This window comes from Diceros bicornis, chromosome 11 (assembly GCF_020826845.1).
Source record: "Diceros bicornis minor isolate mBicDic1 chromosome 11, mDicBic1.mat.cur, whole genome shotgun sequence".
In the NCBI taxonomy this organism is placed as follows: Eukaryota; Metazoa; Chordata; class Mammalia; order Perissodactyla; family Rhinocerotidae; genus Diceros; species Diceros bicornis.
The window spans coordinates 3,368,263-3,392,967 of NC_080750.1; the positions used below are offsets into that span (position 1 = coordinate 3,368,263).

The 24,705-nt window shown below is 40.7% G+C and overlaps 1 long non-coding RNA gene across 2 annotated transcripts in view; it reads left to right on the plus strand.

The window, feature by feature from the left end:
- Positions 1-401: 401 nt before the first annotated feature.
- LOC131411232 (uncharacterized) overlaps positions 402-24,705 on the plus strand; it is a 78,197-nt gene continuing 53,893 nt past the window's right edge. For both annotated transcript variants that reach the window (XR_009221522.1, XR_009221521.1), the window contains exons 1-2: positions 402-491; positions 16,561-16,673. This is a non-coding gene — a long non-coding RNA (uncharacterized LOC131411232). The remainder of the gene's footprint in view (positions 492-16,560; positions 16,674-24,705) is intronic.

Sequence of the window (24,705 nt, forward strand, 5' to 3'; positions counted from 1 at the left end):
TCTGGGTCCTTTCTGGCTGGGCTACAAATTAAACTGACTCATGAGACCGAATAGCAGGAGAAAATCAAACAAGCTTTATAACATGTATATGTGGGAGCAACCAGGGAAACTGAGTTTCTCAACAAATGGCAGAGGTTCTCTTCTTAAATGGATTTAGGTCAAGACAAAGGAGGATGTTTTCCCAGTACAGAGAGGGAGATACCTTTACAAATGCAGATTTCCCTTACAAATGTAAATCCTTGGTAAACAGAACGTTGTTAAGAATGGGCTTAGTAGGAACCCTCCCAGTCTGTCGCCTTTAGGCATAAGTTTGGGGGAAGGTCAAAGTTTCTTTCAGAGAAAACAATCAAGGTAAACAGACATATTTTGAGGTGGCCAATTTTGATCTCCCACAAGACCATCCAGGCTGATGGAACAGCACGTGGAAGCTTTGACGAAGAGAGCGTGTTTGTGGTTCACAGGAAGAGAAGGAAGCTGAGGGCTGGAGTAAGGTGAGTGAGCTTGTTACAGTGTCTTACTCTCCTCATTCCATTGCTTTATTTCCTCAACATGCATTTTTAGGTTAAATTTAACTTCTTGTGTTTGACCCATAGCAGGCTTGGTCTGTGAAGTTGATTTAATTTTCTAAATACAAGGGTAACTTGAGAAAGGTCCACATTTTTGCTTAAACCAATTAATCAGCTAGCCCTCTCCATAATTCTGCTGCCTCTATAAATCCCATACAGCCTGTCCCCAACAGCTCCACCTATAAGGTCATCCTAGTGAGGAAGACGGACAGAAAAGTCCATTGTGTCTCGGTAGTTACTCTCTCTAGTAACTTGTTCTCTTAATGTGCATAGAGAACACTGGAGTTCTAGTTCCCAGCCAAGAACATACCGGCATAAGATGTGTTTATCAGATTAGGGAAGCAGTTGTTGACATTGAGTGAAACCAGTTGTTTTCACTGATTTTCACAAAACTGTTAGAATATTTCTCAAGCCAAATTCTAAACATCCAATGTTCTATCTGCTTGAAATATGTAGTTAGAAATGTAACATAGAAAACAACATATTTTAATAATTCTACCTCCCTCTGTCCTTTTGATACTGATTTGCTCCAGAGTTCAGCCCTTTGCCTCCTCTTTTTTCACTCTGCATACATGTCCCGGGGCAATTCCATGCATTTCCATAGCTGAAACTACCATCTCAATGTTGATTAATTGCAGACCTATTTCCAGCCCAGACTCGCATGCCTAATGCCTAGTAGGCATCTACAAATATTCCCTGGGAAAAAAAACAGGAGAAGAATGAACTAACGTTTGTTGAGCTTCCACTAATCTCCACCACCCAGACTTGGCCCACTGTCTTTCATCACCCCCACAACTCTCCCTCCTCTTCCGTGTCCTCCACGCCTGTGGCTCCACCTTCCACCCGACTCCTGGAGCAGAAACTGAAGAAGGCCAACCAGCCTCCGCACTCTCGCTTGACCGCACATTCAACTTGTTAGAAGACATGTTAGATTCTGCCTCAAAACATTTTCGAATGTGATCCTTTTTCTACATCTTCACCTCCGATGTCACACTTCAGGCCCCTCCCATTTTTCACAGGGGTTTATGTAGCAAACTCAGCTCTCCTCTCTCCCTCTTGTTTTGGCTTCAGCAGGCAAAGATACCAAAAATGCAGATATAATCATGTCCTTCTCTTGCTTAAAATCTTTTAATGACCGTCAATTTTGCTCACAAAAAGTCCAAACTCGTTTCCTGCCGGTCCCTCTTACACACTACACAGCACCAGCCCTAACCTGTGCACACTTTCCTGAGGATGCAAGGCTCATACCACAGTGCATTAGCACATGCTTTTTTGATGCCTCCAGAAAACTCTCGCTTTCTCTTCCTCCTCGCCATTTTGAGTGCCCCTTCCCTGTGCCAGCCCAGCTACAATAACACTTCTCATGCTGTGTTCTTTTCCTCAGAGTTGGCTTTTCTGACCTCTTAGACTGTGAACTTGAAATCAGAAACTACGTCTTTCACTTCTGCCTCCCCAGCATTGAGCACAGTACCTGGAACCACTAGGCTCTCAGAATTTGTTTGAATAAATAAGGAAACGTTCCCAGAGTTCCTTCACTCACCTGTAATGAGCCTGGGGCGTGGGGAGCCACGTGTCTGAGAGGAAGAAAGTGCACAGAGCAAAGTTTCTACTGCTGGGCAGTTACTGCATGCTCCCAATTGCGGTTCTGCCTCTCACTCATTTACACATGGATGAGAAATGTTTCCCTTATCCCTTATATGAGCGTGTTTCTAATTAAAGATAATCTAGTTAACCAGAATAAATGAGTCTTACATTTAAGAAAAGGGTGACTTTGTGACCGGAATGGCAAAAAGAGACTCGAAAGTAACTCAAACTTTGGAGGTGATCTGACAGAAGTCAGTGGCAGTGCTGGAAGGAAGGAAAGATGGGCACTATCTTCTCCAGACCACGCTGCCTCCCTGGGGAGGGTTCCTGGCAAGGACGTGCCCGAAGAAAGGCAAATCCAATTTTACAGGACTGTAAAGTTGTTGTAGCTAGAGTTTCTGTCCATTTATATCAAAAGTCCACAATGCAAGGCTACGAGTGGTGCCAGTAGGGTGATTTGTTTTCTGAAAGACAAACACCCACTTTTACAGATTTGGAATAGAAACATTTTTGTCCATTTAAAAATAAGCAGTCCTGGGAATGATTTTTGTAAATATCAAGACCGAGAAATGAAATAACCAGTCTAAATTGTTTTGCTCTTACTACTTTGAATAATTATACTTTAAAGGTCTTAATCATTAATTTACTTATGAGGAATAGATGATCCTAAGATCAATTTCCTTAAAAATCAAAAATTACAAAAGGAAGGCCTTCTATTTGCTGTGTACCAAACAAAACATTTTTAACTTAGTTTTTTAATATTTAATTACAATGATCAAAAAACAAATATAGTCATCAAAATTAATGATTTCTCCCTGCCCATATATTTCTTCTGAAGGAAAGTTTAACAAACCTAAAAAATATCAGATGGACTTCTGCAAATTAAAATGTATAATCAGTTTAAGAAACACCTCCAAGATCAATTCTATTTACCTGTTAAGAGGAAGTAATTCATGGAATGCTCCTGTTCAAAAGAAAAAATCATATGTTTTAGGCACAAAATACGTTTTTCATGACTTCAGAATTTATTTCTTTAAACATGCTCCAAGTTTCTAACAGTATACAGGCATCATTCAGAGGCAGAAAATGATCTTAGTCTTCTGTTTCCACAAAAGGCTTTGAGCAATTTCCAGAAATGAAATAATTGCTCACGATCTACCTTAATGCAAATATCTGAAGGCTCTGCTTTTGACTTTCCAGAATCTCAGAAGTCCTCCAATTCATGACTTGTCTATTTCCTGACAGTTCTCTTTGAAGTGGTTCTGGGATCCATGCTGTTATTTGAAATGTCTGGCTATAGTTGCTATTTCCTGATGTCTGTGAAGCTCTTTCTTCCCTGTGACCTTTACCTGTGGTCCCTCTCACTGAGGCCACATATGCATGTTTATGTCTGTGTGCTCTGGTCCGTCCATTCAGTCCTCGCTGATGCTTTTATGGCTTTATCTTAATGGGAAAGGAAGGATATCCATGGTGTCAATTCTTAGCTGAATCGACATTTCTATTTTCTACAGGGTCAAGCCATTTTACTTACTGCACACACACAAATAAAAGCTTGAGTAATATTTTCTTTTTAATGACGGGCAATAAAAGTACACATGCCACCCACACAACAAGCGCATGATTTCTGCATTTCTGTACTGGTTTTATTCGAGTAAATCCCTCAGAGATTAATAAAGATGACAGTGTGCATAATGTTTTCTTATGAGCAATCAGAGGCATGAATTTGAGACAAGGCAAGAGAAAGAGTTAGCCTGGGGGGAAGATTAGGGACAAAAGAGAGGAAGCTAAGGGATCCTCCTGGCACCCTCTCAAAAGAGAGGCAGATGCTTATATATGGCAAACTGAGGCCAAAGGGGAAAAATGGATTGCTGCCATGAGGAGAAATGGAACAGGAAGTAAAGCAAGAATTTTTCCATTTCCTTTCCCCTATCCAACTAGGCTTAAAGGGTACAGAGGAGTGACTGGTCTTGTGAGTCAGACGACCTAGGTTTAATCTGGAAATTGCCACTAATTAATTGTGTGACCTTGGCCAAGTCAACCTCCCTGGGACTGAGTTTCCTTATACTTAAAATGAAATAAGAATTAGATAATTCCAAGGACAGCAGGGGTTCTAAAACTCAGGCACATATTCAGCCCAGTTGGAGAAGACTATTTGAGGCCAGTTCAGGGGGAGGGGATTGAGTCACAGCTATAAACCTCTATTCTCACGGGTTTTATCAGATACTAAACACACTCCTCACTTCTCCAGGAAACTCCACACACCCCTGCGATAACACCTTCCTTCTCTTCTTAGGAATGGATGAAAGGGATGGGAAGGAAAGAGAAGGAGACAAGAGTAAAAGAGCCAGCCCAGGAGAGAAATAATTCGTGGGAGAGGGAGAGGGGGAGGGGAAGGTCACCAGCTGGACTAGAAGAAGAGGAGGGAGATCCAAGAAGAGGGAAGTCATAGAGACTGCAGGAGCGGATCACCACGGTGTGTGCAGGGAGTAGTAAGATGTGTGGTTCTGATAAATCGACATGTGAGGAGCTAGAGAGGAATGCGTTCCATGCTAAGGAGCATTGACTTCATCCTGCAGCCAGCAGGACTTTCTGGAGGGTTTTGAGCAGATTAGTGGAGGGAGTAAAAGCCAGACTGCCCAGACCAAATCCCTGCTCTGTCACTCGCCAATTGGATCATTTGGGGAAAATACTTTATTATCCTGTGCCTCCGTTTCCTCATCCACAGAGTGGGGACAATATATAGGGTTACTGTGAATATCCGTGTGAGTTGATCACACAAAGTACTTAGAACAGGGCCTGGCACAACGAAATCCCTCAGTAGATACTGGCTGTGACTATTACAATCAGATTCCAATTTAACAAGGTAATTCTGCAGGATATTTCTTAAAGGCCTATGAATAATTAATGTGGGGGGATTGAGAAGAAAGTATGAGGTAGGTGTTGGAGTAAGTTTGAGAACTTTCTATAAAGAGTATTATTATGTCTTTTGTCCCCCTGAATGAATGAAGCAAAGTCACAATGACCTGTTGAGACTCAGAGAGTAAATATTTTGGGGTTGAAAATATACTGTGGTTTAGAAATTATTTTATATTGGTCAACATGACCTAGCCAGACAAATACTTTTATATCATCCATCACTAAAGCTATACCCCTAAATAAGATTAATCACAAGATGAAAATAACTATCCCCTAATTCCTCTGTGTGGGTCCTGGGATAAGTAATCCAATGAGAATGCTGACACTCTCTTCTAAAGTGCAGCTTCAGAATAGATGGTCCAGTGAGAAGCTGGTCTTGGACCGCTAGGGTGGAGCTGAAGTTGGGAGCCATCTATGAGAACTGGGCCCTAGTAAGAGAATGGGGCTCCTGTGAAGTATATACTGCCATGCTGCTGGGGCAATGGTCCAATACCCAAACCCACTCCTCTTGCCTTCCCTGGACAGCAAATATGGGAAGGTGCACCAGGAAGCCAGGAACTGGAAGGAGACTTTAAGCCCATCCCTGCTATGAACAACTCTTCCTATAGGGGAGAATGCATATACCCAAAAAGACTCTTCCCTAGAAGCATGAGTGAAGGAATGGGAGTGAGAGATGATGATTAATATTGATTCAATGTTTTCTCATTTACATTTTTCTGAATCCAACAAATACTCTCTTTTCCATCTTTAAAAGCCCGCAGTAAAGAGCACTAAACTGGGTCGAATCGTGCATGTGTTCTAGCGAGAGTTGAAATCAGCTCTCTCTCAATTACCCGGGTCACCCAGGAATAACTCCAATGGTGTTGAGGCTCACAGATCTAACAGAAGCTCCACTGAAGTCAGGAAGACCAGTCAACACATCTTCACAATAGCCCAGGCAAGAGATAATGAGGAGTTGAACAATGAGAACGGAAAAGGCAGATTGAAGAGCTACCTGGGAGAAGAGGGGCAGGTGAGCGTGCAGGCAGTGTGGTGTTAACAGGCAAGCTTTTGGACTCTGGAGCCCAGATGGACAGATGCCAAATCTCAACTCTACCTGAGCTTGAACAAGCGATGCCACTTTTCTGTTCCTTAGTTTCCTCGTCTAGAAAGTGGGCCTAAGAAAGAGTAGGGCTAGAATGAGGGCACAGCAAGTGAAGCCTGTGCTTGATAACCCTGAGAGCAAGTGCTTCCTTAAGTTTTGCTCCCTAGGTGCTCACTTCACTAGCCCTAGTCCCCGCCCAGATAAAGAATACCTACTTCAGTCAGTGATCATAGAGATGAAATAAGCTAACATACACAAAGTGTTTCATAGCACTGTTTATATGTTTGAGAGCATTTAATAAGTGCTAGGTAATTAGTAGGCATTATTGTTGATTAGATTTGAGGGGGTAAGGAAAGGAAATAAAATTCTAGGTGCACTCCCTGTTTCTGGCTTAGGTGGTGGGATGAATGCTGTTGTCACACACCAAGACAGAAATACAGGAGCGAGAGCAGGCTGAGACAGGGGTGAAGTTGACAGGGGAGTTGAGGTACACATGGGACACTTGGGTGCAGATACCAGTGGCAGTTAAATAACTGCCACCAGGGACCTCAGTGGACCTGAAAGTGAGGATCAGTGAGATACACTCAAAGAGAGTGAAAGGTGCATTAGTGGCAGCAACAATGGGAGTGGATTATGTCACCTGGGAAGCCAAAGTGGAAAACTAGCTTTGTTCCTGGGAAAGAGACCCCTTATAACTGCTTACCAAAATATGCATGGAGACACAAAAAGAGACAAAATCTCTCAGTACCTTAAAATAGGTGAAATAATCAACGTAATTCCAAAACCCGGAGAGTACATCTACCCAAAACCAAGCCGAACATGCAAACTAGACCACCAGTGCCAGACCTCCCTTCGCCTGTGTGGGAGATCAAAATTGACTGCCATGAAATATATCTTTTTACCTTGATTATTTTCTCTGATGGACATTTGACCTCTCCCAAACTGCCTAAAGAATTTAACATAGAAGACCTGTTCCAGGAAGGAGCTACTATCATATGATGGCTATAATAAAATGCAAAATAGATGTTACAATAGGAAAGGCACCAACAAGCCCCTCTTATCAAAAATTCTGTCTCTCCCAGGCCACAGTCACTAGCTGGCCCTGCAAGGAGCTGCCAGACAAACATTTACATTTATAAGGAAAATCTCCATTTGTAAAGGTATCTCCCTCTGTGTGCTGGGAAGAACAGGGGATGGCCTTGTCTCTGGAAACTCTTATCAGTATGGAAGGAAGGACTTAAATCTACATACTCTTGATTACTGTGATTCCTGTCTCTCCGGCCACATTCTCTATAGGCGGCCCTGCAAAGCATTGTCTGACAACCATTTACATTTCCCTCTCCACGTAAATTGTCTCCTTCCCCTCTGAAATCCCAAACCATTACCTCCCCCAACATCCTCCTTTGTCTTTAGCTGAAGATGGTATTTAAGATGAGAATCGCTGCTATTGTGTTGAGAAACTCAGTTTCCCTGGTTTCTCCTATGCATACATGTTATTAAACTTGGTATTATTTTCTCCTGCTAACCTGTCTTTTTAATTATTTGGCCAGCCATAAGAACCTTAAGGGAAAGGGCAGAGGGGGGTTCTCCCTCTTCCCCGACACCTGCTTGCCCAAAGGTCAGCAGGAGACCCTTCATCTTTTTCCCCCACTGCACAGAGAATGAAGGATCCAGACATTGGAAAGCCAACTCGACTCTTGCTTTTTAAAGACAACCAAACTACTGGTCTCTTACCACCTCCATCAGTTCCTCACTTTTCTACCATCCAATGAAGAATCCAGGAATCCACCCTGTGTGTGTTTATGTGTGTTTGGAAGGAGAGAGTAGAATGAGTGGTGCATGGCCTCTGGGAGGCAGGAAAGTCTTAGTTGCAGAGCCTGCATGGAACTGTAGGTCTGTTTCCCACGTCCTACTTACTTTACAAGCACTTGATCTTAGGAGGTAAATGAAGAGTCTATTTCAGCCAAACCAACTTGAGTCGACCAAAGGCTTTACAGCCCTAGGAAATGGGCCAATGGTGCACGTTAACCTGCCATCAGCAGATTGGAGGAGATTCCCCTAGAACACTGGGCAGAGGATAGGGCCACGGGCAACACATACGCCTTGTTTGGTGAAACACTAAGTGTGGATAGATTTGTCTTTCAAGAAAGCAGAAAAAATACAGAGCCTTATCAGGGAAAAATCTTCGGTCTACAGGAAATGAAACATTTAAAGAAGACTCAGAGGAACCCTACTGCAGGAGGCTGGAAACATTCTCGATAGTTTGGTATCCTTAGGAGAATTTAGGGAGACGTTGTCTCTAACAGGAGAAGAAAGTAAATAAATAAGGAGTTGAGTTTGAAAGACAACAAAATAAGATAAAATATATGTGAAATAAGGAAGGATGGAAAGAAATTAAAACTTAATATAATTTATATCCTCATAGAAGGCAGTAATATACTCTTGAAATTGTGAAAAGTCAAATCAGTGTTAAAAAGGACCAATTTGAAATGCTATACCAGAGTTTAGATTTTTAAAAAGACAAAGAGATAATGATAAAAGAGAGAATGGGATACCCAAGGGAAAGAAAATGAAGATTTAAAGTAAGAATTTTAGCATCCTAAACAAAGAGATTATGATAACCGGATCCAACACAATAACTAAAGACATAATGGAAGAAAACTTTGTTGACTTGAAAACAAAACACCTGAGTTCACATATTAAGAAACCCTCACCATATTCTAGTAAATTCATAAAAGAATACAGCTAAAATCATTTGGCAAAATATTTGAATGGCAAGGAAAAATAAAAATGTCTACAAGTACGAGGAGGATATTTTTTCAAAAGAATAAAACTCAGGAGGTCATTAGACTTATCAAATAAAACATTAAATGCCAAAAAAAGCAATGAGGAGAAAGATTGTGCACCAAAATTTTTATACTCAGCCCGTGCATAAAAGACAACAAAATATATTCTCAAGGATACAAGAGCTTAGAAAACAGTATTAAAAGATCTTCATGAAAAACCTTTCTTGGAGACTTCTTCCAGCAAATATGAATTCATCAAAATAAGAGATGATTACAGTTTAGGAAGATTTCTGTGTTCTGTTTACTCAGAAATATAGCTGGATGATGTGTGATCAGGTGGATTCTGCAGCCTGGAGAGAGAAGCTTGACTCTGCTCCTTCAGCTTCTCCCTGCTCCTTCCTCCACTTCCTCAGATCAAGAAGTTTGCCTTGTGCCCTCCCTTGATCCCACAGTTTGCACGGAACCCACTGCCTCTTTGATAGCTCATAAAACATAACTGATCCTATTCTGTCACCGCCTTGCAAAAACTGAAGAAAATATTTAAATGATTAGACATTGTGTTGAGAGAATGAAATCTTCTGACTTACTCTCCAACCAAGAATTGCATTGGGCAACATAATGATTGTATCCACTGCAAAGGAACCTGAGTGATGATATTCTGTAACATTAACACCCATATTGGCCAGACAAAATTGTTAGGATTTTTTTCCATTGTAAAAGATTAACAGACTCCTGCAGCAAATGTTAACTTTCCAAGCACCACTTCACACCACCTCACAACAGCAAGGAAATACAAAAACACTAACTGTGGCTCTCTCTGGGGGATAAGGTTTATTTCTATACTTTTCAATTTTTCTACAATGACCCGAGTACATAGAAAAAATTTAAATAACATAAAGAATTTTGCCCCAAATCATTTAATCACACGCATTTTTAAATACATCAAATGGACTGCTATGGTAATAACATTCATATCTGGGTTATAGGACTACAGATGTGTATTTTCTTCCTTTTTCTTTTCCTAACTTTCCAAGTTATCCATAATGATGTTATAAAGCATTATATAATCATATTACACGATGTATAACTGTATTCTGTAATAATTGCTTTTTATGGGGGAAAATATCTTTTGTTTATAAACTGAAGGGAAGGGGCAATAATATAAAATAATGCTGTGTACTCACTAGTGTCCACTTTAGACATTTAAATAATCATGGGTGACTTTAGTGGGAGCCATCAGCATGGATGATGACTAGTAATGGTGCCGAGAAAGTCAGAGGAAGAAGACATAACCAGATTGTCAAATACTGCAGGGTCAAGTCTATCGAGACTTAGAGGCCTCCACTGGATTTGATAAGGCAAGAGCTGTTTGAGTAGAATAGTGGAGACAGAAATCCAACAGCACAGTTTTAAGAGTGGAAGCAAAAAAGGACTGAAAAGTATCGGAAACGTCACGTGCTCAAGGTAGCTGTCACGGGCACAAGGGACGGTTCACATCCAAAGCCTCTAGAGCCGTATGTATACTGTTGGTTTCCTCTGAAACGAATTCTCCATTTGCCCCTTCAAAATCATCCCCAAGTTCTTTTGGAAATCCATGTGGTTCCAAAGAATCTTACTCTATTTTCCTACAGGGATGGCTTCCATGGTCCTAGATTAAATCAATCAAGTGATTGGTTCATGAGTGGATATGGGGCCTACACTGGTCCAAATACAGGGATAAGCAAGAGTTTTGCTAGGAATTCTGTGACCCGGATGCCTGTGCCACCACCTGTCACCACTCTGAGTGCCACTTTATATCCCATGTGAATTGTGCCCCGTGGAGTGCTGCCACACAGTGGCCCTGACGGATATTCTCTCCTGCTCTGGAAAAACGTGCTGTGAAGACACACAGTCTAGAAGCGGGGGCCATCCTGTGACTACAAAGAAAGAGAGGATGAGGACAAAGCCCGCACGTGAACAAAGCTGAGTGACATGAGGACAAACTGAGTAAATCATGGAGAAACAGAGCAAGGGCCCACACCAAACCGCCCCTGCAGGCTGGCTTCTACCTGGACTTGTTCAATAATGTGAGCCAATAGATCTCTTGTTTATTAGCCCAGGGAGAGTTACATTTTCTATTCTGTACAACAAAAACCATTTTTATGATACAATACCCTGCTTCCTTGTCTGTCCTTACTGTAAACATTCTATACAAAAGCTTGAGTTTCATTTTTTGAAACAAGCAGGCAAAGTCACCTCCATTCCTCAGAAGAAAGGTGGAACTTGATAGGACATTTCAGGAATTTGCCCATCCTGGGCCAAGCAGGAAGACAAGGCAGGGCTGGCTGTACAGTCAGATGTGAGTTAGCAGGCATGCTGTTGTTGTGCTGTCTCTTCTTCCTTTCTTGTACACAGTCCCCAGGGAGATAGACGTCCCAGTGTGAGGACCTTAAGCCCCTGTTCTCCACGTTTCCATCAGAGAAAGCTCGTGTTCGTGTCTCGTTTAATGTATTTCTTAGCTTACTATTAACAAGAGTTCCATTTTCTCCTGTATATGTGTCATTTCTGTGTACTATTTTACTCAGTATAAGAGCGTGGAAAATCCTCCAGGTTAATCCTGAAAACACGCATCCAGTCTAGGTTTCTTTCCATTACACCACCATACACAATTCCTTTTCCACTGGACAAAATTTGCTCAACGTGTCTCAATTTGAAGAATTAAAAAGGAAGGAAAATACATGCTAAACCAAAAAGAATCTATGAAAAAAAAGCCACCCTCAAACCCAACAAATAAGGCTCTCATGCCACGTTCTGGAGGGCATTAGCATAATCCTCTCTACTCAACTTTTGCCTTTAATCAGACTTCGTCTAATGTGAGGTTCTCTCCTCATGTGAAAGTTGTTAAGTACTTACAAGGTAAAATCATCCCATATTTTCTTGATCCTAATGCTTCCCAACAGTCCAATTTGCAGACCCACAAGGCCATGTTCAACATGAATACAGCATATTGATCCCCTCCCCTCTGAGAAGACAAAAGCACTTCAAAGAAGGGCTACTCAGGCAAAGGAAAGACTTCAGCTTGATTTCTAGCTATACAATCATTTATGCATATGACACTCTTCACCCAAACACGCACACACCCCAAGTAAATACCAAACATCCAAGAAATTTTCATCTCAACCCAGGAAAATAACACCTCAAAGATATAGGGACAAAAGAAGAAGTAGGGACAATGCGTCATATATGCACTAATATCCAGAGGAAGTGCTACTACTAAATCTGTTCTGTCATTATGAGCTGAAGAGACTACATTCTACGGCCTTCGGAAATGTGGTTACCAGCTGGACTGCTAAGCAGTCAACTGGCTATAAGGTAGTCTTGGGAGAATGACTAGAAATATAAAAACACATAGTGAAGAATTTTTAAACTACTATTGTCAAGAAGACACAAAAATGATTAACTTGCTCATGCTTACCTCAACATCACTTTCTAGATTACAAACAACCCTTAGAGTAGCCGAACTTTTGTTCTTTATCATACCACACACACTGCTTTAATCCTATAATATATTTGGCTATTTGACTACTAATGTCCCTGTTGCAAAAGGTACTCTCCTACAGAAATCTTGGAAACCAAATAAATAGGGTCTATTTCATTTAGAGTATGATGCTAGACCTCTGAATGGATTACTCTGAATTCTATAAAATAAAGTCATTCAATATTAGCAATAAAATATAGGAAAATACACTTGATTTGTTTGATTTACAAATATATCTCTGTGTTAGTACCAAACGATTTAAAAGGTCGTTTTAAAATGTCATATATTCTATATTTGTGATAACGCAGGGGCTCGTTCACTTGAACAATATCAAGAGGCAGGAAGAAATTATGAACAAATACTCTAGAAAAACAAATCATTGGAGAGCTGATTAAGTTCCAAAGAAGCAAAGTCTTCACTATCCGTTAAATTTAATATTAGATGCTGGTTAGTGACCATTGTTATTCTTCAGAAGATTAATTACACATAACCTCTCTCTTAAGAAAATTGTGGTATTATGTGACTCAGACGTGAAATTCTACTGGTTTGTACCAAAGATATCTTCTATCTCTTGACAGCCAGGAAAATACATTTGAAAGCATTTTTTAATAGCTAGTAGTCTTTAAAATATGACATAATTTACTCTTTCGGGGAGGAAACCAATTTTCAAGCATCCGTTGGTGTTGTTGGGAATCTCCACACTCGTGCACAGGCGGTCCAGTCATCCACCTTGGACCCTAATAGCCAATCAGTGAGCACTATTTCATTCCACTGGGAATCTTAGGGAGTCGGAATTTTCTATATTACTTTTGTTTTTTGTGTGTGTGTGAGGAAGGTCAGCCCTGAGCTAACATCCAATGCCAATCCTCCTCTTTTTTGCTGAGGAAGACTGGCCCTGGGCTAACATCCATGCCCATCTTCCTCTACTTTATATGGGATGCCGCCACAGCATGGCCTGATGAGCAATACGTCAGTGCTCACCCGGGATCTGAACCCACAAACCCCAGGCCACCGAAGCGGAGCGTGCTAACTTAACCACTACACCACCCGGCCAGGCCCTCTATATCAGATTTTTTAATGTATGATTTAAAACTTCTTAATTGATGATCCTAAAATCAATACCTGTTTATTTCAACTGGCAGTGACAAACTTTACTGATTCTCTGCAGAAGAACCTGGATGCATCTTTAGAGAGATAAAAGATAATGTCGGTACTTTGTGAAAACTATCAGCCAACAAACTACACTGGTATTTCTTGACTTAGTTGCTGTAGAATAGCCTAGAGAGTTCCAATTCCAAAGAAAAGGAATTAATATCAAAGCAAGTCTTGTCCCCATGGTTTGGAGGTGGGTTTTTTTTTTTCTTTTTGGTGAGGAAGATTAGCCCTGAGCTAACATCTGTCGCCAAGCCTCCCCTTTTTGCTGAGGAAGATTGGCCCTGGGCTAACATCTGTGCCCATCTTCCTCTACTTTATATGGGATGCCGCCACAGCATGGCTTGACAAGCGGTACATATGTCCGCACCTGGGATCCAAACCCGTGAATCCCAGCCGCCAAAGCAGAGCCCGCAATCTTGACTAATACGCCACTGGGTAGGACCCCTGGAGGTTTTTTTATAGGAAAGCTAAACCATGCAAATTGTGTGTCTTTCTCTCACGTTGGAGAGGTAATAAGAGAAGCAACAGAGCTGATGAGCACAGGCCTAAGATGTGTGTGTGTGCATCTGTGTGTGCTCTCGTGTGTGCATATGTGCATGTACACATGTGTGTCTTGTGTAAGTTGCTTAAGCCTATACACTTGAAGCCATTTGCGTAAAATAAAATTCTAATCCTAAAATAACAAGCCAAAAGATATATCTGATATAGAAACGTCATTTATGCCAATTTTCAAGGTCAGTGGTTCGGGAAGAAAGTTTGGAAAAATGTATGTTGAAGATCATTCACTGCAGCATTGTTTTTAACAGCAAAAGTGAAGTGAACATGTTAAGCAGTTATGGGTATTGATTTTTGTCAAAGGCTTTTTTGTCATTTATGGGGATGTCATATGGTTTTTCATCTTTAATTTATATAGTGAATTATATTTGTAAGTGTTCAAAAACTGAAAATTGTTACATTATTTAAATAAACTACACTGTTGAGATTTGTTATTTTATTGTGAAGATAGATTTAATTGCTAATATAATGGTGTTATACTTAGGTGAGTAATACTTATTGATTTTCTTTAAATCTACTTAATTTTTACTCCCTGTCCTCATCCAATGTCCCACCACCCACCCTCCAGTGGTGTACAGAGCTCGCAGCATCACTGAGAACAGTGGCCTTGTGGAGGGCTGGCTAAGCATCAACACTCACCCTGCACTGTTCCCACCTGGGACCGTGGTCCGCCCCGTACTCCCTGCGGGCCCGGCCATGGTCCCACTGCTCCTCCATCATGTTGAACACGTAGAACAAGGCAGACCAGACTGTCCGGGTGCCCCGCAGGGCCAGGAGCAACCCAGACCTGTGCTGCTCATGGGACCCATATAATTCTCTTTCCCCTTCTGTGCCCCAGCACTCTTCAGGTGGTGATATGGGGGAAAGCCCTCTCTGTCTCTGAGTTCCTCAGAGGCCCTCCCTTCCTCCTCTCCCTCCAAGACCCCTAATCTCCTCAATAGGCCCTGGCCTTTAGAAGCCAGACCTGGTTTTCCATATTGCCACAAACTTCCCTTGAGGCAAAGATGTACAGAGCTGGTCACCTGCTCCATTGCAAAGTGAAAAATGAGGAGAAGAGAAAAAACATAAATAAATTCAAAATATTTGAAAAAGTCTCCTATCACGCTAATATTTTATTTAATAGACTGGTATAGATATTCATAAGGGAGATTCATCTATAGTTTCCTTTTATATGTCATCTTTGTATAGTTTGGGTAGCATTACTGTAATAGCTTTTGAAAAAGAATTTAGAAGCATACCCACTCTCTCTGGACTCAGAGTAATTTAAATAGAATTGCAATTATAAATTGCTTTGAAGTCTGCTAAAGTGAACCTATGAAACCATCTGAGGTAGGGGAAATTGATTTTTGAAAATTAACATTTTGCATGAAAAATGGTCTATTTACCTGTTCTATCTCTTTCTAAACAATATTGGTAATTTTTATTTTCCTAGAAACTTATTGATTTCTTCCAGATTTTCAAATATATCTGAAGGGGTTCAAATAAGTTATTACCTTAAAATTACTTCAATTTCCTCTTTATCTATAATCATTCCTCCTCTTGTTTCTAATTTTGTGAATTTGTACAAAAGATTGTTTTTAAGCAAAGAAAAAAGGATGAATCATATCAAACAGAACAATTTATAGATTTAAAAAAAAGAAAATTCACAAGCAGATCTTAGGGAGAAGTGGAAAGAAGAATCAAATTCTGAGCTTCCTTGTATGCCTTCTAAACTGACAAATGGCACGATATTGATTGCACATCAATTTGAATTCATTATTCTGAGTCCCACTTAAGGAAGATTTGTCAGTTATTTGCTTAGAATGGTTCACTGTTTAATAAGTAGAAAATGCTATCTGCTCTAGAAAAGATATTTGCACACCTGTGTTCACTGCAGCATTATTCACAATAACCAAGATGTGGAAACAACCTAAATGTCCATCAACGGATGGATAAAGAAAATGTGATATATACGCACAATGGAAAATTATTCAGCCTTAAAAAAGAAGGAAATCCTGTCATATGTGACAGCATGGATGGACTTTGAGGGCATTATAATAAATCAAATAAGCCAATCACAAAAGGACAAACACTGTGTGATTCCATTTGTAAGTGGTACCTAAAGTAATCGAACTCATAGAAACAGAAAGTAGAGTGGTGTTTGCCAGGGGTTGAGGGGAGGAGGAAAGGGGAGTTGGTGTTCAATGGGCTTTAGAGTTTCAGTCATGCAAGATGAAAAAGTTCTAGAGATCTGTTGTGCAATGTGCATACAGTCAACACTACTAATCGTTAAGATGGTAAATTTATGTTGTGTGTTTTTTACCACATTAAAGAAAATTGCTGTCTAGTGACCCATTGAGGAAAGTTCCCAAGGTTTTGTTTTTGTTTTACTTTGTCTCTCTCTTTGTTTTTTTCCAGTTGTAAAGATGGTTTTGCACTAACATTTCTGAATTCCTCTCACCGAGCGGTACTTCTCTGCCGAATAATGGATTTGGATTAGATTGCCTACAACCACACCAAACGATGCAACTGTAAGATTCTGTTATTTTCTTTCCAATGATACCTATTCATAAAACAGCCAACTTGGGGTTAAAGGAAAAGAGCCTTGAAGAGAGTGGCTTCTCAATAAGCGTCACTGAATGGAGGGGAGGAGAGACATTTGCCAGGTCATATAAATTACAGGCTTAGCCCAATCCTTAATCCTTAATCTCGACCATGGTTCTAACCCTTCCTGAATGTTAGAATCACCTGGGGAACTTTAAAACTCTTGCTCCTCAAGCCATGACTTGGGCCAATTAAATTAGAATCTCTGGGGTTGAGACCCAGACATCAGTGGTTTTTTAAAGCTCCCCCGTGGGTAGTCAAAGCTGAGAACACTGACGGAGGCTCATCTGATATACATGCCACTAAAAATGAGAAAGGTCATTCAACTGAAGTGCACTCATTGATTTTATATATGAATAACTATTAATCTTCCAGTGAGACCTTTCACTGAATTAGGTGCCATCAAAACGTCCATAGTATTTAGTATGAAATGAATGTGCCATATAGACCTCCAAGTGAAAGGGTAAGCAAGGACATTTTCCATTTTCCTGTACATGATATGAAATAGCTCCCTTTCACGAGCAATATTTTAGTTGAAGATAAATAGGGCTGGTCATGGTAGAATTATAGAATTTGTGAAGGACTTCCAGTCTTTCCTGTTTCTTGCCTTTCTCCAAATCAATTCAGATGCCACATTCCCACCCCACTCTACCCCAGCCCCATTCCCTAAGATGACCCTCTGTAAGGAAACAGGTGGAATTCTGAATTTTTGTTTTGTTTTGTTTTCACTCTGTATCTCATTCACACTTATGTGGTTTAGGCTTTTATTTTTTTATTTTTTATTTTATTTTATGTTTTTTTTTGTGAGGAGATCAGCCCTGTGCTAACATCTGCCAATCCCCCTCTTTTTTTTTTTTTTTCGCCGAGGAAGACTGGCCCTTGGCTAACATCTGTGCCCATCTTCCTCCACTTTATATGGGATGCCGCCACAGCATGGCTTGCCAAGCAGTCCGTTGGTGCGCGCCCGGGATCCGAACCAGCGAACCCCGGGCCACCGCAGCAGAGCGCGCGCACTTAACCACTTGCACCACTGGGCCGGCCCCTAGGCTTTTATTTTTGATTGTGTAACTATAGGCTATCTCCTAACATATTTACAAATGGAATCTGGGTTGACATCAGAATGTACTGGGGGTTGTGATGGTGGGACTCAGTTTGTGCCTCCAGCAAGGTTTCAAGTCGGGCCTGTTCTAGTGAGTTTGGGGAAATGCCTGGAGAAGGAAGGGCACTGAGAGTCTGAGCTTTCACAGGGTTAAGTGAGGCTGCTTGCAGGTGGCTGCTTCCCAACTATGGCAGTCAGACCACTCCAAGACAAACCAGGGATAACCGCGAAGAGCTATCAACCGTGGGGAAAGGCGCACAGGAAATCTCAACTCAAGGACATGGATGATAGCAGCAGGGTGTGGGGACCTTTGGGTTTGATGAGCTAGGGGACACCCAGGGCTGCATATTTACCCTGGAATTAGCATTTCACATGCTAATTTTACAAGCACACCAAGTTTAATCTCCCCACAGCACCGTGAGGCAAATAGTAGTATTCTCTCCTTGAAGATGAGGAGATTGCCCCTCAGGAAGTTTAAGTGACTCACCCAAGGTCACACAGTCAGCAAGTGCTGGTGCACCTTTGTGGTCATTCAAAATTTAGAAGTAATGTTGAACATAAACTTCCAAATTCTATCCAAATCATGGCCAAGACCAATCTTCAAAACATTCGGTACATAACAATTAAGTTTCACCTGACTCCTTTTACTCCAACTTTAAAATGTAAGACTAAAAATGCAGTGCACTCATTTCTGCTTCATGACAGAAAATGTTAACGAAAAGGAATAGGGATTTAAAAATTCATCATATTGCAAATGGTGGGGAGAGGGCAATTATTGGTTACGGAATTTCTGGTTACATCCAAAATAAAACTTGATCTATTTTTTGCTCTGGTGCAATGGCAACATGCAATTGCTCTCTGATCTCCTGAGCTCATTACAGAGATTCTCTTTTAAGGCAACGCTAATTCTTTTCAGATTTGCATATTACATTCTGAATATTAAAGCCACAAAGCCCAGAAACACAGACTGTGGCCTGGGATATCCCAGGTGGATAGAGTCCCAAAAAGTGATAATATGATCTCATTTGAACAGTAATCTATCAAGTGAGCATCAGATTTCACCCCTACACTTTACAAACCTGTTTACCAGGCATATGCTATAAAATATACATAACTGTATACCTGTGGAGAAAAGAAGTACAGAGAAAATGATTTGTCCAAAATAGTTTAGAAAAAATATGTGCATACATGACATTTCTGACAAGGCTGTTTTGACACAGCTGTGCACTGATGCAGCTGTTTTCATGCGGGGGATTTTTAAACACAGCCCAAAAAACAAACCATTAAACTTTTAGCTGTTTCTATTAACAAGTAATGTGTGAAACAGACATATTCTTCCTGTTCTAAAATCTCTCCACAGCCTTGAACCTCACCCTCTTGTAGATCCCACCCTCCCTGGGGTAGCAACAGGGATTAAGTGGGGGTCTGGAATGAGGTGGGGTCAGAGATGGGTTGAGGATGAGGGATGGGGTAAGGTTAGGCATAGTCTGGCAGACAAACTGTATGTGACCAGAAGTTATATGTTTACCACACTTACTCATCTCAGAGGGCCCTCAGAGAGGGCCATCCATCATTCTTAGCAAAGTGCTTGCTCCTTCTCTGAGAATTCACTTATGTCTTAAACAGCCTGCTAAATTTACAGTGGGCATACTCCTTTACATTCGTGAATACAGAATTGTCTGTGTAAAAATGCTACTTCATTTGTCTTACATTTGAACATTTAGACAGCTCGATTGTGGATACCTCCGAGTTTGGAGGTTTCCTCATCACACAAACTTGATTTGATTGGACGTATATTGCACACCGAGATGGGCAAGGATATTTGAACTACAATATGATTCCTCCATGGAAAATGTTCAATCCATTTTATAGCAGTTCTCTCAATTCTCAATGATATTTTTTTTCTATTTACAAAAGTGATGCATACTTAAAGAATTTCCAGGATTAGATAAAATAAAAAGAGAATGGGGAAGGGATCGGGGGTGGCCGTGATATCTGTTGCACCCATTACTCGGTAACAAGTGACCTAACACTCTAAAATGAGAAATGTTACGACCACCATGTCAAAGGGGATGAGTCCAGCGCACCATGTGAAACTCGCTGTCTTAGTGAGGCTGCATCAACAGGTCTGATTTGGAGAAATGCCTACACATGGTTACACCTCAATCCTCTTCTCCAAAATAGTGAGGACATATCTTTCTCTCTTATACCCCCTTTTGCATTGTTTATTCAATTGCTTTCCTGAAATCTCCAGTGGAGTGGAATCAATTAATTATGACCTTGCTCCAAGAAAAGCTCTGATGACTGACTTTAGCTATATTACTAGAAAGAAATATATACAAGTTGCCCACTACGTTACAAAAAGAACTTCCTATTAAATTAGTTAGAACTACCTTGTACAGCATTACTAATTAAACAGATAGTCCTAATTTGGTTAATTGCCTAGTTGAAAACATGGTTAGTGGATGAGCAGGTTCCTAGCTATCATTTAGAAAAGCAAAATCTACCTTTGAGCTACCGTGGAAGCCAATATGCGTATCCGTTGTTCAGTATGGAAACTATTTCTCCTGAATGAAGGATTTGGTGCTCTACCTTTGGGGAGTTCTCTATGCAAGTTCTCTGTATATCATCTGATTTCCATTTCCTCATGGGCTTCGTGCCCCAGTGAATGAGTGTGTGTGTGCTGTGCTTGGGTGAAACGCATACACAGCTAACCCAAACATATCAGTGCAGACTCACATATGTATGAACATACATCCACATTATGTCAGAGTAAACTGTTCCATTAAAGTACATACACACAGGAATAGGAGGAAATTGAAACCTGAAAAGACAACGCACAAGGCTATAAAATCAGGATTGAGCTTACAAATTCCATGTATGGGGTCTAAAGTAGCCACTGAAGAATTAACAAAATGAAAATTAGAAAGTCAAGAATGTGGCTAATATGCATAAATTAATACAAAGCATTGTCATTTCACACGGGGCTGCTTAGCACATAAATGTGTTATCTGATTAAATATCTCTGAGTTCTTCCTAAACGCCAGGCACTGGTCTAGTCATGAGCAATGCAGTGATGCACAAGACGGACCAGTCCCTGCCCTCAAGAAGCTTACGGTCCAGCAGGTACACAGACAAAATGGGTACACAAATAATTAAATAATTTCAGATCATGATCATTTCTTTAACGAAAAATACAACACAGTGAGGGAATTCAGAATGACTCTGGGGTGGGGGGTAGAGTATGATATCTGAGCAGAGACCTGAAGGAAGGGAGAGAGTGAGCCATGCAGAGGTATGAGAGGAAGTGTCAGACGGAGGGGAAAGCAAGGATTTGAGGCAGGAAAAGCACGAGGGGTTTAAGAGTCAGCAAGGCAGTGTGATTGGAGGAGAGGGGACAGAGAGGTCAATAATGAGATGGGAGCATGAGGCAAGAACTGGACGGTGTCCCCTCAGAGAGAGGAGGAAGCAGCAGTGGACGAGGAGGGGACGGCGAAGTAGACGAGTGCAGCATCACAGAGGCCCCAAGAAGAGAGAGTTTCCAGAAGGAAGAAGTATCACACTGTGTCAAAGGATGCTGAGAGACTAGCAGAATGAGGGCTGAGAATTAACCGTAAGATTCAGCAAGCTGGAGTGGTTTCAAGGGAGAAGTGGAGACCCTTTCCAAGAGTTTTCCTTAATAGAAAGCAGAGAAACAGAGTATTGGCTGCAGGGAAGCATGGCATCAAGAGAAGGGTGTTTCCTGAGATGAGATACATCATAAAGCAATACACGGCCAATGCAAGTGCAACAACAACAAAGATAAATCTTGCACCGTTTATTGCACTGAATCAGTGCGCAAATATCTCACTCACACACTCCAGCTCCCAAACACTGACTTGTTTAGTAATAATAAGTCAGATCTTTAACTTTCTTATCAATAGTTTTCTTGGCCCTGTACCCTAACCTATAGAGTTGATTTGCTTCCCAGGGATACTAAATGCATTAAAAAACAAAAATTATTATAGAAATCCTCAGAAATGCCATCTTGAGGAACACATCAAAATAAGTTAAAAATTATAATTTCAGTCCCAAATTGCATGTGATTGTTCACTTTTATAATTTAAGATTCTATCAGAGTGTAATCAATGTTAACATAATTTTTTACTCTGAGCACTATTTTGGAGGAGATGTGTGTCTCCTCCAAACACATACCAACAGATCTGAAGGACACTGGCAGAATATATAAATCAGCACATATATGAAGACACATGGACTTGTGGAAAGAGTGCAGGTTAGAAACCAGGGAGGACTAGGATGGCACCGCAGATCTGCAGGTTACCAGCACATGACCTGAGGCTCCCGAGCCTCGATTCTCTCATGCATAACAGTGGAGGTGATAATGTACAGCTCTTAGGGATGCTATAAGAAATAAGCGAGTAAAAAATGCAGGTAAAGTGCCTGGCATATATACAATGTGCTTAAGAAATGGTAGCATTGATTTTTATTATCAATTCAATTAGGTCTGTTTCAATTAGGCTCTTAATCTAAAGGAGAACGTGAAATCCTTGTCTAAATGAAGAATTACTGGCTACAGTGATTCTCTCACTGCTCGCTCAGGTCCTTTTCACTGTAATTCTATGAGTCTACCAATTTGGTTTAAATAATCACTAAAACCAGACAGAAAATTAAATTACAAACACAGTGCATAATCCAAGTTAGAAGCGAGGCTTAAAATTACATGAGTGGCATGGAGGAGAGAGTTGATATCTCAAACTGTTGACTCACAAAACATCACGTCATTGAAGACACAGGTAAAAATTTGCTCACCTTTACCTTGTCCACTGTCCCATACAGTAAAAGGATTTTCTCCTCTTCAGCAGTCTACAGCGTAACAGTGCGCTGGAAAATTAACACTAAATTTCCTCTTTTCAAATGCTTATAACTCATCCAACACTTGAGAGAGAAATTCTCACCACTTTCTCAGGGTGAAGTCCCTGAGATTCCCATGGTCTTAATGGAAATCACTCTTCTCAAACCCTACAAAAGACTAGCAATTTAGCTATTCCCATTTCCATAGCCAAAGCTGTTGCTTTTAATTTCCTCTGGGTGTTTTTTCCCTCCATTAAAACTGTCGTAAGATATTTATGGTGCATATCCAGGAGCAAGATACTCTGTAGAGCTGCCCTCTCCCCCTCCCATTGTGTCTGTTCATAGAACGACAGTTTCTTCACTCCAATGGCGTTCTGTACCTCGTACAGGAAACACGCACCAGTAAATTCACGTACGATGGGCACAGTCCTACTAACCATAGAGGCTTATGAACTCATGTGATCTATTATGTCCAAAACATTTCAAATGTGAAAGCCCTTTTAACTTCGAAAACATTCTTAGATTTCCACTTAAGAGTAATTGTACTTTAGGTATCTGAACACTGAGAAAACATAATAGCAAGAAGACGTTATGGATTATAAAGTCCTATTAATGAACCTATGCTTTCTTAATTACAAGAGTAGATTTATGTATGTTAATCACAGCACACAACTGAAAATAGTACATATGTGTGAGATATATCATACGCTCAATCCACAGACAAGCTTAGCACAACCATGGGTTTATAGTGTCTTCGTACTAACTCTGGTTCCTCAAGAAATCCTCACACTATAGTAGTCCCTCTTATCCCTGGTTTCAATTTCTAAGGTTTCTGCAGTCAACTGCAGTCTGAAAGTATTAAATGGAAAATTCTGAAATAAACAATTCACAAGTTTTAAATTGCACGCCATTCTGAGTAGTGGATTAATCTTGAGACGTCCCACTCTATACTGCCCCAAACATAACTCATCCCTTTGTCCAGAGGATCCACGCTGTATCCACCACCGCCAACTAGTCACTTAGTAGTCATCTCAGTTATCAGATCGACTATCTAGTATCACAGTGCTCGTGTTCAAGTCACCCTTAATTTACTTAACAATGGCCCCAAAATGCAAGAGTGGTGATGCTGGCAATTCGGATACGTCAGAGAGAAGCCACAGAGTGCTTCCTTTAAGTGAAAAGACGAAAGTTCTCGACTTAACAAGGAAACAAAAAAACTGTACGCTAAGGTTGCTAAGATCTACAGTAACTTTTATTACAATTATTATAATTGTTCTATTTTATTATTAGTTATTATTGTTAATCTCTTACTGTGCCTAGTTTATAAATTAAACTTTATCATAGGTCTGTATGTGTAGGAAAAACACAGTCTATACAGGGGTCAGTACCATCGTTGGTTTCAGGCATCCACTGGGGGTCTTGGAACGTATCCCCTGCAGACGGGGGGGACATGTTGCAAAGTACTGGCAGAGGAGAAAGGCCACAGCCTCTGGAGTCAGAAAATCCTGGTTTAAATCATAGGTCTGCCTCTTACCAGCTCCATGAATTTATCCTGATTCCCAGCTTCCTTAACTGATAATTCTAATTTTAGGGTAAAGGCTGTCACATTAAAATACATATAGCGCTTAAAACGCAGTAGTAATAATGGGTAATATTTACTGCACGTTTACTGTGCCCTCTACACCGGCCTTACACTGTTCACACTTCTGTAAAGACATAAACTTGTAAACGACAATTTCATGGAGTATATTGTGGTGGTCAGGAGAACCCACGTCAGAGTCCGAGCACCAGGTTCAAATCCAGGCCCTGGGCTCTGATATCCGATGGCAGCATGGCCAAGGACAAGTTACTTAACCTTTCCAATATTTTCTTCCTCATTTGTAAAGGAGATAGTCCCTACTTTATAGTAATAATATTTGCAAGTGCTTGACATGGTGCCTGGAACACAATAAGAGTATGTAAGTATTACATATTATTATTATCATTTCATAGGCCAGGCAATTGGGTTT